This window comes from Pteropus alecto, unplaced genomic scaffold, assembly GCF_000325575.1.
Source record: "Pteropus alecto unplaced genomic scaffold, ASM32557v1 scaffold87, whole genome shotgun sequence".
Classification (NCBI taxonomy): Eukaryota; Metazoa; Chordata; class Mammalia; order Chiroptera; family Pteropodidae; genus Pteropus; species Pteropus alecto.
Window position 1 is genome coordinate 4968625 of NW_006443225.1, and position 12433 is coordinate 4981057.

The window sequence follows — 12433 nt, forward strand, 5'->3', positions numbered from 1 at the left end:
CTATATATCTATGATCAACTAATTTTCTGTATAGGTGCCAAGACCATTAAATGGAAAAATAGTAATCTTTTAAAAAAATGGTTCTGGGGCAACACAACATGTGAAAATATAAAGTTAGACCCCTACTTCACACTATATACAAAATTAACTCAAAACGAATCAAAGTCCTAAACATAAGAGCTAAATCTATATAACTTTTTGAAAAAAAAAAAAAACAACGTAATGATAAACTGAATTTGGCAAAGCCTTCTTAGATATGACACCAAAAGGACAAACAACAAAAGAAAACCTAGATAAATTGGACTTCATCAAAATTAAAAATATCTGCGCTTCAAAGGACACCATCAAATAAATGAAAAGGCAACCCACAGAATAGAAAAAAGTATTTGTAAATTATATATCTAGTAAGAGTCTAGTATCCAGAATATATATAGAATGCTTATAACTCAATAATAAAAAGTTAAGAAACTCAAATAAAAAGTGGACAAAGGAGATTAATAGACATTTTTTCAAGGAAGGCATACAGATGACCAATAAGCACATGAAATGATGCTTGACATTATTAGTCATCAGCAAATTGCAAGTCTAACACTCAATAAGATACCACTTCATCCCTACTAGCATATGTAGAATCAAAAAGTCAGATAATAACAAGTGTTGGCAAGGATGTGAGGAATTCAGAACCCTCATACATTGCTGGTGGGAATGTAAATTGGTACAGCAACTTTGGAAAAAAACAATCTTACAGTTCCTTAAATGATTAAACATATTACCATAGGATCCAACAATTCCATTCTTAGGTATAGACTCAACAGAAATAACATGTCCACACTGAAACTTGTACATGAATGTTTATAGTAGCATTATTTATAATAGCCCAAAGTGGAAACAACCCAAATGTCCATGAACTGATGAATGGATAAACAAAAGTGGTATATCTGTAAAATGGAATATTATTTGGCCATGAAAAGGAATAAAGTCTTGATACATGCTACAACATGAATAAATGTTGAAAACTGAAAGGAGTCCCTAACAAAAGATCACATATTATGATTTCATCATGTGAAATGTCCAGAAGATAGAAATCTGCAGCAACAGAAAGTAGATTAATGGTTGCCTAGGGTTACTGGGTGGCAGGGGGAGACTAGGGAACTGGGGGTGTGATAACTAAAGCTTACAGGGTTTCTTTCTGGACTGATGAAAATATTCTAAAACTGACTGTGGTGAAGGTTGCACATATCTGTAAATATACTAAAAATTATTGAATTATACATTTTAAATAGATTATGTGATGTATGAACTATATCTCAATAAAGCTATTTTCAAAAAAAATGGGAGTTATGACTTTCAAGCTCTTTACATGTCTGAGCTGAAACCAAAAGCGATCAATTATGACCATAGTTTTTGTAGATGAATACTTATGGGCCCTGGTTGATGTGTATATCTTATTGAGCGAAAATGGCAGTCTATAAAACAACATACATGCTTCTATTTAAAAGTATTTTTATAAACATAGAAAAATATATGTAAGGATTATTGAAAGTGATTATTTTTGTTGGTGAAGATATGGATATTTTAATTTTTCTCTTTTTGTGTAGCAGTGATATCTATAGTGGATATGTCTATATCCACTATCTATCTATCATCTATCTATTTGTCACCTATCAACTTTGTATTTGACAAAAATATTTAAAAATTATTTCGTTTCTACTATAACACAATCAAAACCCAGAGATTATAGTTGCTGCACTTTATCTTGAAAAACTCTCAAAGGAACTATTCATAAAGAAACAATCTCAGAAAAAGACTCATAGAATATGTATCTTTGAATGATATAACCTAGTATAGACTTCAAGTTTAACTATCTGGGAAGTGTATATCCTAGTAAATGTACAGGGTAGTTTACTGAACAGGGCAGTAAAGATTTAAGCTTAATAAATGTTAAACAGTATTTATGAAAATCACAACATTGACTTTAAAATAGTTTATCTGAAGCCTTTCTATTTAACACAATTAATTTAAAAAAAAAAGTCACTCCTAGATTAGGACAATAAGACCTAGCTATCTGTGATGGGCACTTACTTTTTTTCTAAGTAAGAATGTTAAGTGGAAAAGTGGAGGAATGCATCTAGGTCATCCAAAAATGACATTAAATCTTTGAAAGATATTCAAGCAAGCAAAGATAAGATTATGCATTTTTATATTATAATTGGAAATATAAGATACCTCTGGTGAGTATGGGGTAGAAATATAGATATTTATATTTGTAAATATCTTATATTTATATCTTATACTTATTTATAAATCTCTCAAACAAACTTTGTTTCATCCATATACAGATATTCTAGAGTAAAAATATGGTTACCTAAAATTACAACCCACATGTCATTAATTTTTTTTCCCTTTCTATTGCTTATTCCAAGCACAGGAAAATATTTACTAACAGAAAGTGCATTTTTTTTTTCTTTTAAAAAATCATATCAGTGTAATTGTGCTTACTTTTACTTTTAGGTGCCTCTGTTCATGTGATAATTTTATGCTCATCCTACTTATGAGGATACTATTTAGTGTCATAGTTTGAAATACCACATTTTTATGGATTTCAAATTACTTTATGCATTTCTCTGTAAGTATATTAAATGTGAGCTTTTCAAATGGGTAGAAATGCAAATGGGCCTAGTGAGAACAAGAATTAGGAAGTAATTCAGTTATGACATTATAGTTGGCATTTATTAAACTCCTACCATGTATCAGGCACTAGTTGAATGCACTATGTCTTTTAATCTACACAGTAAACTAATGAAATAGGACACTAAGGCTCACAGAGTTTACACATCTTGTTTAACATAACCACACTTCCAGTAAGTGACAGACATAGGCTTAAACCAGGTATCCATCTCTAAAATCTGAACTCTTTCTATATTACTCCAAGAGAATGAAATGACATCTTTTTGATAACCTCAAAAATGTTGGAAATTTAGTTAAGAACTTGGGCTCTAGAGTCAGATCTGGGTTTATGCTACTCATTACGTGTATAATCTTGAGCAAGTAAACTAAGCGTACCCAAGATTCCTCATCTTAGAGTCGGGCAGAATATGATTGACCTCATAGAGTTGTTGTGAAGAGTAAATGTAATTATTATATGCAAAGTCTTAGCACTGCTAAGTAATTGTTAGCTGTTGTTATGATGACGAGAAAATTGTCCTGATAATTTTATAAAATAAGATTCCATTCCTACGGTCATGCTGTGATGTCCCTAGAAGGAAAAAAGAATTCCTATTATGAGCTATCTTTGGAATTAGGATAATCTGGCCAGAAAACAATACTTTGTAGGTTGACTGTAAACTGAGGTGAGTCACATTTGCTTCTTTGGGAATCTCTTTCAGGCTTGGACTCTGGGGCATCTGTATATCTTGTGTGGTGTAGAAACATGGCTTCTTCCTCATGGAGGCGAGCTGTGTTCTAAGCCAGGAGGCCCATCTTATGACAGCAAGAAGGCAGTCATGTCAGGGATCAAGTGTTCAAGGCCTCGTGCCTGCAGGTTCATGGAGCAGCCACATCAAGGACATCACAAATTATACTTTGAGTTGTAATTTCCTTCTGTAATCCTCAGGACTTTAATGAAGACCGACCACATGTTTTAGTCTGGTCTCAGTTCTGCTGTAGGAAATTAAGGGAAGGGTCTGTGTTCATGCTTTGGCTAGAGTGGGAAAAGGTGAAAACAAGTGCTGTGGTTTAAGGGTTTCGATTGTTATATGTACGTACAAAATTCTTTACTACATATATTTGTACTTTATTAAAACTGGTAGTCAAATGTGTTAGGTTGGTTCTCAACTCCAAATTTGCTCATGATACTGACACAGTATCAAAGTGAATCTAGGAGTTCCATTTCATTCTGTTCATTCATTCATTCATTCATTCATTCATTCACTTACTCAACATATGTAAGGACCATCCATTATACAACATCATTTATTTTAGGTGTTGGGAACACAAAGTGAATTCTTGTCCCATGGAAGACAGACACATAATGGGGGAAGACTGATATCTAAATAAATTACACCACAGTGTGTGTTAAAATGTGGCAAGAAAAAAAGTCTTTGAGACGCTAGTAGGAATAATTCTCTAGGATAAATACAGGAGTACAAACAATTGGATTCCTTCAAATAAGAATGAATAGATATTGGATATATCCCAAAAAACAAATGTCCAATGTTACAATCCTTGAGGAAGATACTAATATTATTCCCATTTGATTTATAGAAAACTGAAGTGTAGAAAAATTACCTAATTTGTACTTGACTACACAACTAGTAAATGACATCATGGATTTTAATCCATTTATGTCTGACTCTGGAGCCCAGACGTTTTTTTCCCCAAATTTATTGAGAAATAATTGACATACATCACTGTGTAAGTTTAAGGCATACAGCATGATGGTTTGATTTACATATAGTATGAAATGATTACAATAGGTTCAGCTAACATCCATCTTCTCATATAGATACAATAAAAAGAAGGAAAAGAAAAATAGAAAGAAAAAAAAAGAAATTTCTCCTTGTGATGAGAACTCTTAAGATTTACTCTCTTAACTTTCTTGTATGTTATTCGGCAATGTTAGCTATAGTTACCACGTTGTATATTACATCTCTAGTACTGATTTATGTTATAACTGGAAGTTTGTACCTTTTGACTATCTTCCTCCAATTCCTTCTCTCTTGACCCTCCACCTCTGTTAAGCATGCATGTCTGATCTTTTATTCTATGAATGTGTGTGTGTGTGTTTTAGATTCTATGCATAAGTGAGATCATACAGTATTTGTCTTTCTCTGTCAGACTTACTTCACTCAGCATAATGCCTTTAAGGTCCATTCGTTGTCACAAACAGGATTTCCTCATTTTTTTATGGCTGAATAATATTCCATTGTATATACATACCACAACTTCTTTATCTACCCATCCATTGTTGGACACTTCGGTTGTTGCCATGTCTTGGTTATTGTGAATAATGCTGCTATGAAAATGAGGGTGCAGCTATCTTTTGTTTTCTTTGGATATACTCCCAGAAGTGGAATTGCTGTATTATATAGTAGTTCTATTTTTAATCTTTTAAGGATCCTTCATAATATTTTCCATAGTGGCTGAGCCAATTTACAATCCCTCTAACAGTGCGCAAGTATTCCCTTTTCTCCATACCCATGCTAGCATTTGTGAGATCTTGTCTTTTTGGTGATTGTCATTCTAATAGGTATGAGGTAATATCTTAATATTTTAATTTGCATTTCCCTAATGACTAGCGATGTTGAGCAACTTTTCATGTACCCGCTGGATTTTTATATATCTTCTTTGGAGAAATGTCTATTAAGGTCCTTTGCCACTTTTAATTGGGTTATTATTATTATTATCATCATCATTATTATTATTGTATTGAGTTATATATGTTCTCTATATATTTTAGATATTAACCCCTTACCAGATATATGGTTTGCAAAATTTTTTTCTCATTCCTTAGATTGTCTTTTCAGAGCCCAGACTCTTAATCCCTCTGCTAGACTAAAAATGGCTGATATTATCAATCTGCCTATGTTTAGTTTGGTTGTGTTATCTGGAAAAAAGGATTATTTATTTGGTGCCTCATTTATAAAAGAGATCCCTTAGTGAGAAATACTGTAGCTATATTTAGAATTATCCCTTCAGATGGCATTAAATATAATACTAAATATAAAATAGAATGGGTACTTAATTTAGGAATATCAGGAATTGCAGGAAGTTTTAAGACCCTACCTTTTGGCTTCCATGCCATTGTGTAATCTCCTCTTAAGGGCTGGTTCTAGTAACTCACTTCTAACAAATACAGTACAGCAAGATCAATTTTTGATAAAAATAAATAATAAATAATAGAATAAATCAATCAATAAAGGAAAAGAGATACTCTTCCTTGCAATAAAATTCCAAGTAATAAAAGGAAAAGAAAAGTGGGAAATAGAGACTCACGTTAGAAAACATCATAGTAATTAATATATGTTACCAACAATCTCCAATGATGGATGATAGATTTGGTGGGCAAAAGTTTGAAGACAAGCAGGATTTTCCTAGTCTTAAGTTATCTCTTTAAAGATATTTATCCATTTCAGTAAGAAAGAGAATAACTAGAGTGGGGGAACACAGCAGACACCAACTTAACCAAGTGTTCAAACATAACCAGTAATAAGGAATGACTTTGGAATTTTAAAAACAAATATGAAACACATCATTGAAAAAGACTACATTAAAATTAAGAATGTTTCTTCATCAAGGTGTCTTAAAGAGTAAAAAGGGAAGACATGAAGTAGGGGAAAATACTTTCATCATATATAAATAACAAAGATTATAGCCAGACTAAGTAAAGCACTCCAAAAACCAGCACAAAAAAGACAACCCAATGAAAAACATGTTAAAGACTTGAATAGACTCCTCAGAAAAGAGAGATTGCAATGGCCAAGAAACATATGAAATTATTCTTAAGCACATTGATAATCAGGGAAATGCCAACTAAAACCAAAATGAAATAGCACTACTGCAGAGTAGACCATTTAAAAAAATGAAAAAGAAATCTAACAGTAATTACTTCAGTCAGAATATGGGCCACCGGGAGCTCTCTCTCATGTTGCTGGAAGAAGTGTAAATTTATACATCTGCTCTAGAAAACCCGTTGGCATCAGCTAGTAACATTGACGGTATGCATCCCCCAAGACCGAGGACATCTCTTAGATTTATACCTTTCAAATACACCTTCAGAATTGTAGGCTAACAGGTACCAAAAAGGATGTATGAACACATTCATAGCAGCATTATTCAGAATATTCCTAAATTGAAGCACCCAGGTTTCCACTGATAGCAAAATGGGTAAATAATTCATGCAATAAAATATTATATAGCAACAAAAACAAGCTCATTATACACATTTCAGTGTAAACGAATCTTAAAAATCTGTGATTAAGTGGAAGTAGCCAGTCACCTATACACATACACATACACACATACAGACAGACACACACACACGCACGCAACATTCTCTGTGATTCTATTTAGGCAAAACTAAAATTGTTTTTTTAGTTTATTTAATTTGAAGCTAAAATATAAACAAAAGAAAAGGGGTAACCAGATGTCTTTTGGGGGTCTTAAGACTGTTCTATTTCATAACTTAAGTAGTGGTTACATAATTGTAATAATAATTTGTTAAATTATACATTCATTTCTGTGAAAAGGAAAAAATATGATATCCTTCAGCCTTTTTGGGGCAAATCACAATTTTCTAGTACCACAAAAATATTTAATAAATGATATAGTGAGCTTAAATACTTAATTTTTAAGATCACAAATATTTAGACTTTTCTAAACTTTGATAGAGTCCTGTCTTTTTTATAATAAGTGTTGTAGACAGATTCTTAACAAAATTTGTTGACAGTGACAATCTGTTTTATTCAGTTCTGCAGAAAATGTGGGCCAGGTTCTTTTATTATAACCATATGTAATGTGAGACTAAAAGTCAAGATTTTTCTTAATTTACTCCCTTTTTAGTAAATGCCTTCAGGCATAAGATGGGGCTGAAATGTCTACAAGTCAGAATGTTAAAAAAAAAAAAAATTGGAAATGATACTTCTTCAACTAGTCCACTTGATGGCACTAAACTAACATAGAATATGGGCCAATCCTCCATAGACATTGATGCATTAATGTGTTTTCAATGTGTTTTCATAATCTTAGACCTTGTGAATTGTAAAGTCCTCTTCTGGCTTAGAGCTTTGGATATATTCAGTAGGAAAAAAGGGAATAAAAATTCTTAAAGGATTTAAATGGGTTTTGAGAATTAAAGAAAGATATATTAAAACTGTCTAGGACAAATAAAGCTTTTCAAGTCTTCTTGCCTCTCGCTTCTTCCACATACCCAAATTATGAACTCTAGGAAAATAAATAATTTTGACTCTAGAATTTTAGAAGATCAGACTGGAGACCTCTCTCTCTCTCTTCAGACACACACACACACACACACACACACACACACACACTGCAAGATTTTAAACTGAATTCTTTTGTGGGAGAATGAAGTAGAGATTTTGCCTGCTTTTTAACCAGCTTAGGCTGATTACAGTGTGGCTTAAACAACAAACATTTACTTCTTACAGTTCTGGAGAATGAGATGTTTGAGATCAAGATGCTGGCAAATCTAGTGTCTGGTGGGGGCCCACTTCTTGGTTTGCAGGTGAACGTCGTCTTTTTTTATCTTCACATGACAAGGAGCAGAGGGAGGAAACAAGCTCTCCTTTCTCATCTTATAAGGATGCTAATCCTATGTATTAGTGCTCCAAACTCCTAACTCGATTCCCTCCCAAAGGCCCCATCCTCTGCTACCATTACATAGAGGATTAGGAACTCAGTGTATAAATTTGGTGGGGGGGATGTAGACATTCAGTGCATAACACCATGGTGCATGCACTGCATAGCAGTGCCTTTGCGTGCTGGCAGCGAGGGTGCAGTGAAATAGGGCTGGGTTCTGCAGTTTAAGGAAGATGCTGCTTTACTTCTTGAAGGAGCATCTTCTCTTGGATCTTAAAGCAGACTCAAGCTTCTTTGCTCTGACTCCTCATCTGTAAGCAGTGAAGATACTTGGCTGGTGAAGAGAATTGGTAGACAGAAGAAATGGGCGAGGCTACTTTTTCTTTTGGGTGCATTTACTGAAAATGGGGTAAAGTCTTGACTCCGAGTTTCACATTACATATGGCTATAAAAATGTCCTACATGTTCTCTGAGTGAAACAATTTTGCTTTCTGTGTATCAAAAAATTGGTGTTGCAAAACCATAGGCAAAGCTACTGGTACTGCGTGAAGTTCCAAAAATGATCATAAAAGAAAGCTATGAGGATGTCTCTTCTTAGATTAACCTTAACAGGCCTTTTTCGTGATTTGTAATAAAATAAGGTTCATCTAAATTCTTTAAAAAGATTCTGCAAAGGCTTCACCTTCTGCATGGGGACTTCAGGGTGCCATTTGCCTGTCAATAGCCACTGCAGGTGGAAGGCTCTATTTCTTCAGGGAGATAGGAAACTTTCTGAGAGCAGGGACTGTCCTATTTCCATCTCTATTCCTTACAGCAGAGAACTCGGTGACTCAGGGAGATGGATACTCAATAAACGTAAGTATGACAACAAAATTGGCATTCTGTTCAGTCTAAGACCTGATCTTGTATTTCCTTGCTTTCTGTGAAGATTTGATTGTCTAGTATGTTCATATATAAATTAAGAACATCACTTCTGAAAGGTAGAAAAGTTGATGGAAAATGAAATACATTGTATGCGTGGTCTTAAATCTAAATGCTGAACTTTTTAAAATAAAGCACCACTCTGTGCTTTCCTTACCACTTCCTTCCTCTTTTGCTGCAAAGGACCAGCAGTTTTGTCCATAATACTTCAGAAAATGTCTATTTCCCTCAAGAAACAAAAAAGTTTAAGTTATCACTTCTTCATCATTATTTGACAATATTAAGGAATTTTTGTTGACTATTAAGTATTTAAATATTACTCATAAGAAATAAAAAGTGAACGTATTACAACTATGGGAATTAAAAAAAGTAGACAAATATTTTAGACTTTTTAAAAATATAAAAAACAAAACAGAAACTCACATAGGCTAAAAAAACCACAAAAAATCTGATCCTTTTTATAATGTAGAACTCATCTAATCTTTATGTTTCTTAAATCATCAACCATTTGTCAAAATGCCAAAAGCAATATTATACACAGGAGGGATATTAATTTTAACCTTAATTCAGCTAGGAACTGCTCTGTGAGCCAAATTTGTATTTCATGCAGCCCACATAAAGTTTCTGAAATATTAGAACAATAGGAAAGCATCAAAGTGTATATTTCCTAATATTTAACAAAATACAGTTTAAAAGCTATGAATCAAAAATCTCTCATCTTTAATGACAGTTTCTCCTGATACAGATAAAAAGTTTCATAGGCAATATAAAATATCATTATGATGAATATCTAAAATCTAAAATAATTTTATTATATAAGAAAAGAGAAGAATTTCTAAGACCTAATGGTTCATATGGGTCCTTCCGATCTGGTCTAAAGATATTTTTATATTTTTACTCTAAATATTTCTTTCTTTTTACACTTTTAAAAATTTTAATACAGAGAAGAGAAAAGTTATTGACTGAATCTATAAAATAATAAATATTTAAATTTCTGAGTAAAAAGTGAAACGTGGATTAAGCTCTAAAGACCAAATCTAGTACAAAGTCCCCCGATTTGGATGTGCATCCTCAGTGTCCTAACACAGTGCCTGGAACATAGTAGGTGCTCAGTGAACATTTATTGAAAGAAGAGGCCACCAAAACTGTAGATCCTACTTTCTCTTGAGTTCTTCCATTTACCTTCATACCAATGTCACTTTCTTAGTGTTGGTCCTCATCATCTCTGGTCTGTTTATTGTACTTGCCTACTAAATTGTCTGTCAGGTGATTGTCATTTTTTCTCTTATTCATTCTCTACAATCTAACTTTGATTTTTTTCCAAAGTGAAATTAGATCATCATAATAACTAATATTTATTAATCTCTAGTAAGTGCCAAACACTGCTAGCTTCATATAATTAAATTTTTACATTAACAGTTGTAAGAAGGTATAATTGTTCTTGATTTTAGAGCTGAGTAAACCAAGGCACAGAGAGGTTAAGTGGATAGGCCAGTCAGTTTGGCTATTGCAGTCTACCTTTAAGTGATTTTACATCATCTGATGTGTTAGGGTGACTAACGATCTCTTTTTCTTGGAACTGTCTTAGTTTAGCTCTGAAAGTCAGGTGTCATAGAAAACTCCTTTGTATTTTTATTAAACCAAATCGCATTTTTATTTCTTGTGATGAGAACTTTAATGAACACTCTCTAAGCAACTTTCAAATATATAATACAGTATTGTTAACTGTAGTCACCATGCTGTCTGTACATTACATCCCAGAACATATTTACCTTATAACTAGGAATTTGTACCTTTGACCAAGTTCACAGGTAAACTGAGATAGTTGGTCACCTTACATATAGGAACTTAACAATAGTTCCCCTCCCAATGTTTGTGTTATTTTATCAAACATTTTACTTTTCCACATATTAGAAACTCCATAATACATTGCTAATATTTTTGTTTAAACAGTCAATTATTGTTAAAAGAAATTTAAATAATGCAAAAATATTGTTTATTTTCTATACTCATCAATCCTTTGTCTAGATCCAGATTTCCATCTGGCTTTCTTTTCTTTCTACCTAAAGGATTTCTTTTAATATTTCTTATAGTGTGAGTCTGCTGATGATGATTATTTCAGCTTTTGTATATCTGAAATGTCTTTATTTTGATTTCATTTTTGAAAGAAAATAAAATAGAAAAAAATAGAATGATAGTTTTTTCTTGCAGTATTTTAAAGCATTTGCTCTGAAGAATTCTTGCTTACATCACTTTTATTGAGATATAATTGACATATAATATTATATTAGGTGTACAACATAATGATTTGACATATGTATATATTGCAAAATGATTACCATAATAAGTTTAGTTAACATCAACCAAATTGCATTTTTATTTCTTGTGATGAGAACTTTAACGCATACTCTCTAAGCAACTTTCAAATATACAATACAGTATTGTTAACTGTAGTCACCATGCTGTCTGTACATTACATCCCAGAACATATTTACCTTATAACTAGAAATTTGTACCTTTGACCAAGTTCACACATTTAACTTGCCCTGCCCCACTTGCCTCTGGCAAATATGAATTCTTTTTTTTTTAGATGCCACATATAAGTTATGAGATCCTACAGTATCTCTCTTTCTCTGTCTGACTTTCTTACTTAGCATAATGCCTTTGAGGTCCATCCATGTTCTTGCAAATGGTCAGATTTTTTTTTATACCTGAATAATATTCATATATACATATATGCCTATCATATCACATTTTCCATATCACATTTTCTTTATCCATTTGTCTGTTGATGGACACTCAGGTTATTTCCATATCTTAGCTATTGTCAACAATGTGTCAAAGAACGTGAAGTGCAGATATCTTTTGCAGATAGTGGTTTTGTTTTCTTCAGATAAATACTCAGAAGTGGAATTACTGGATCATATAGTAGTTCTAGTTTTAATTTTTTGAGAAAGCTTCATACAAAAGTTTTTGAGAAAACTATCATACTGATAGATTTTTGTTTGTTTATTTTGTTTTGTTTTGTTTTTTGCATGCATGATCTGGACTTAGCTGAATATTTAAGTGCAACCCTCTACAGATCTCTTTGTGTAGCTTTCTCTTTTCCAGTATTGTTCGGTGAACACTAACTGCTTTGGTATCTGTGGACTTTCATCTCATTTCTTCGGTCCAGAAAGTCCTCCTGGTTCCGCCC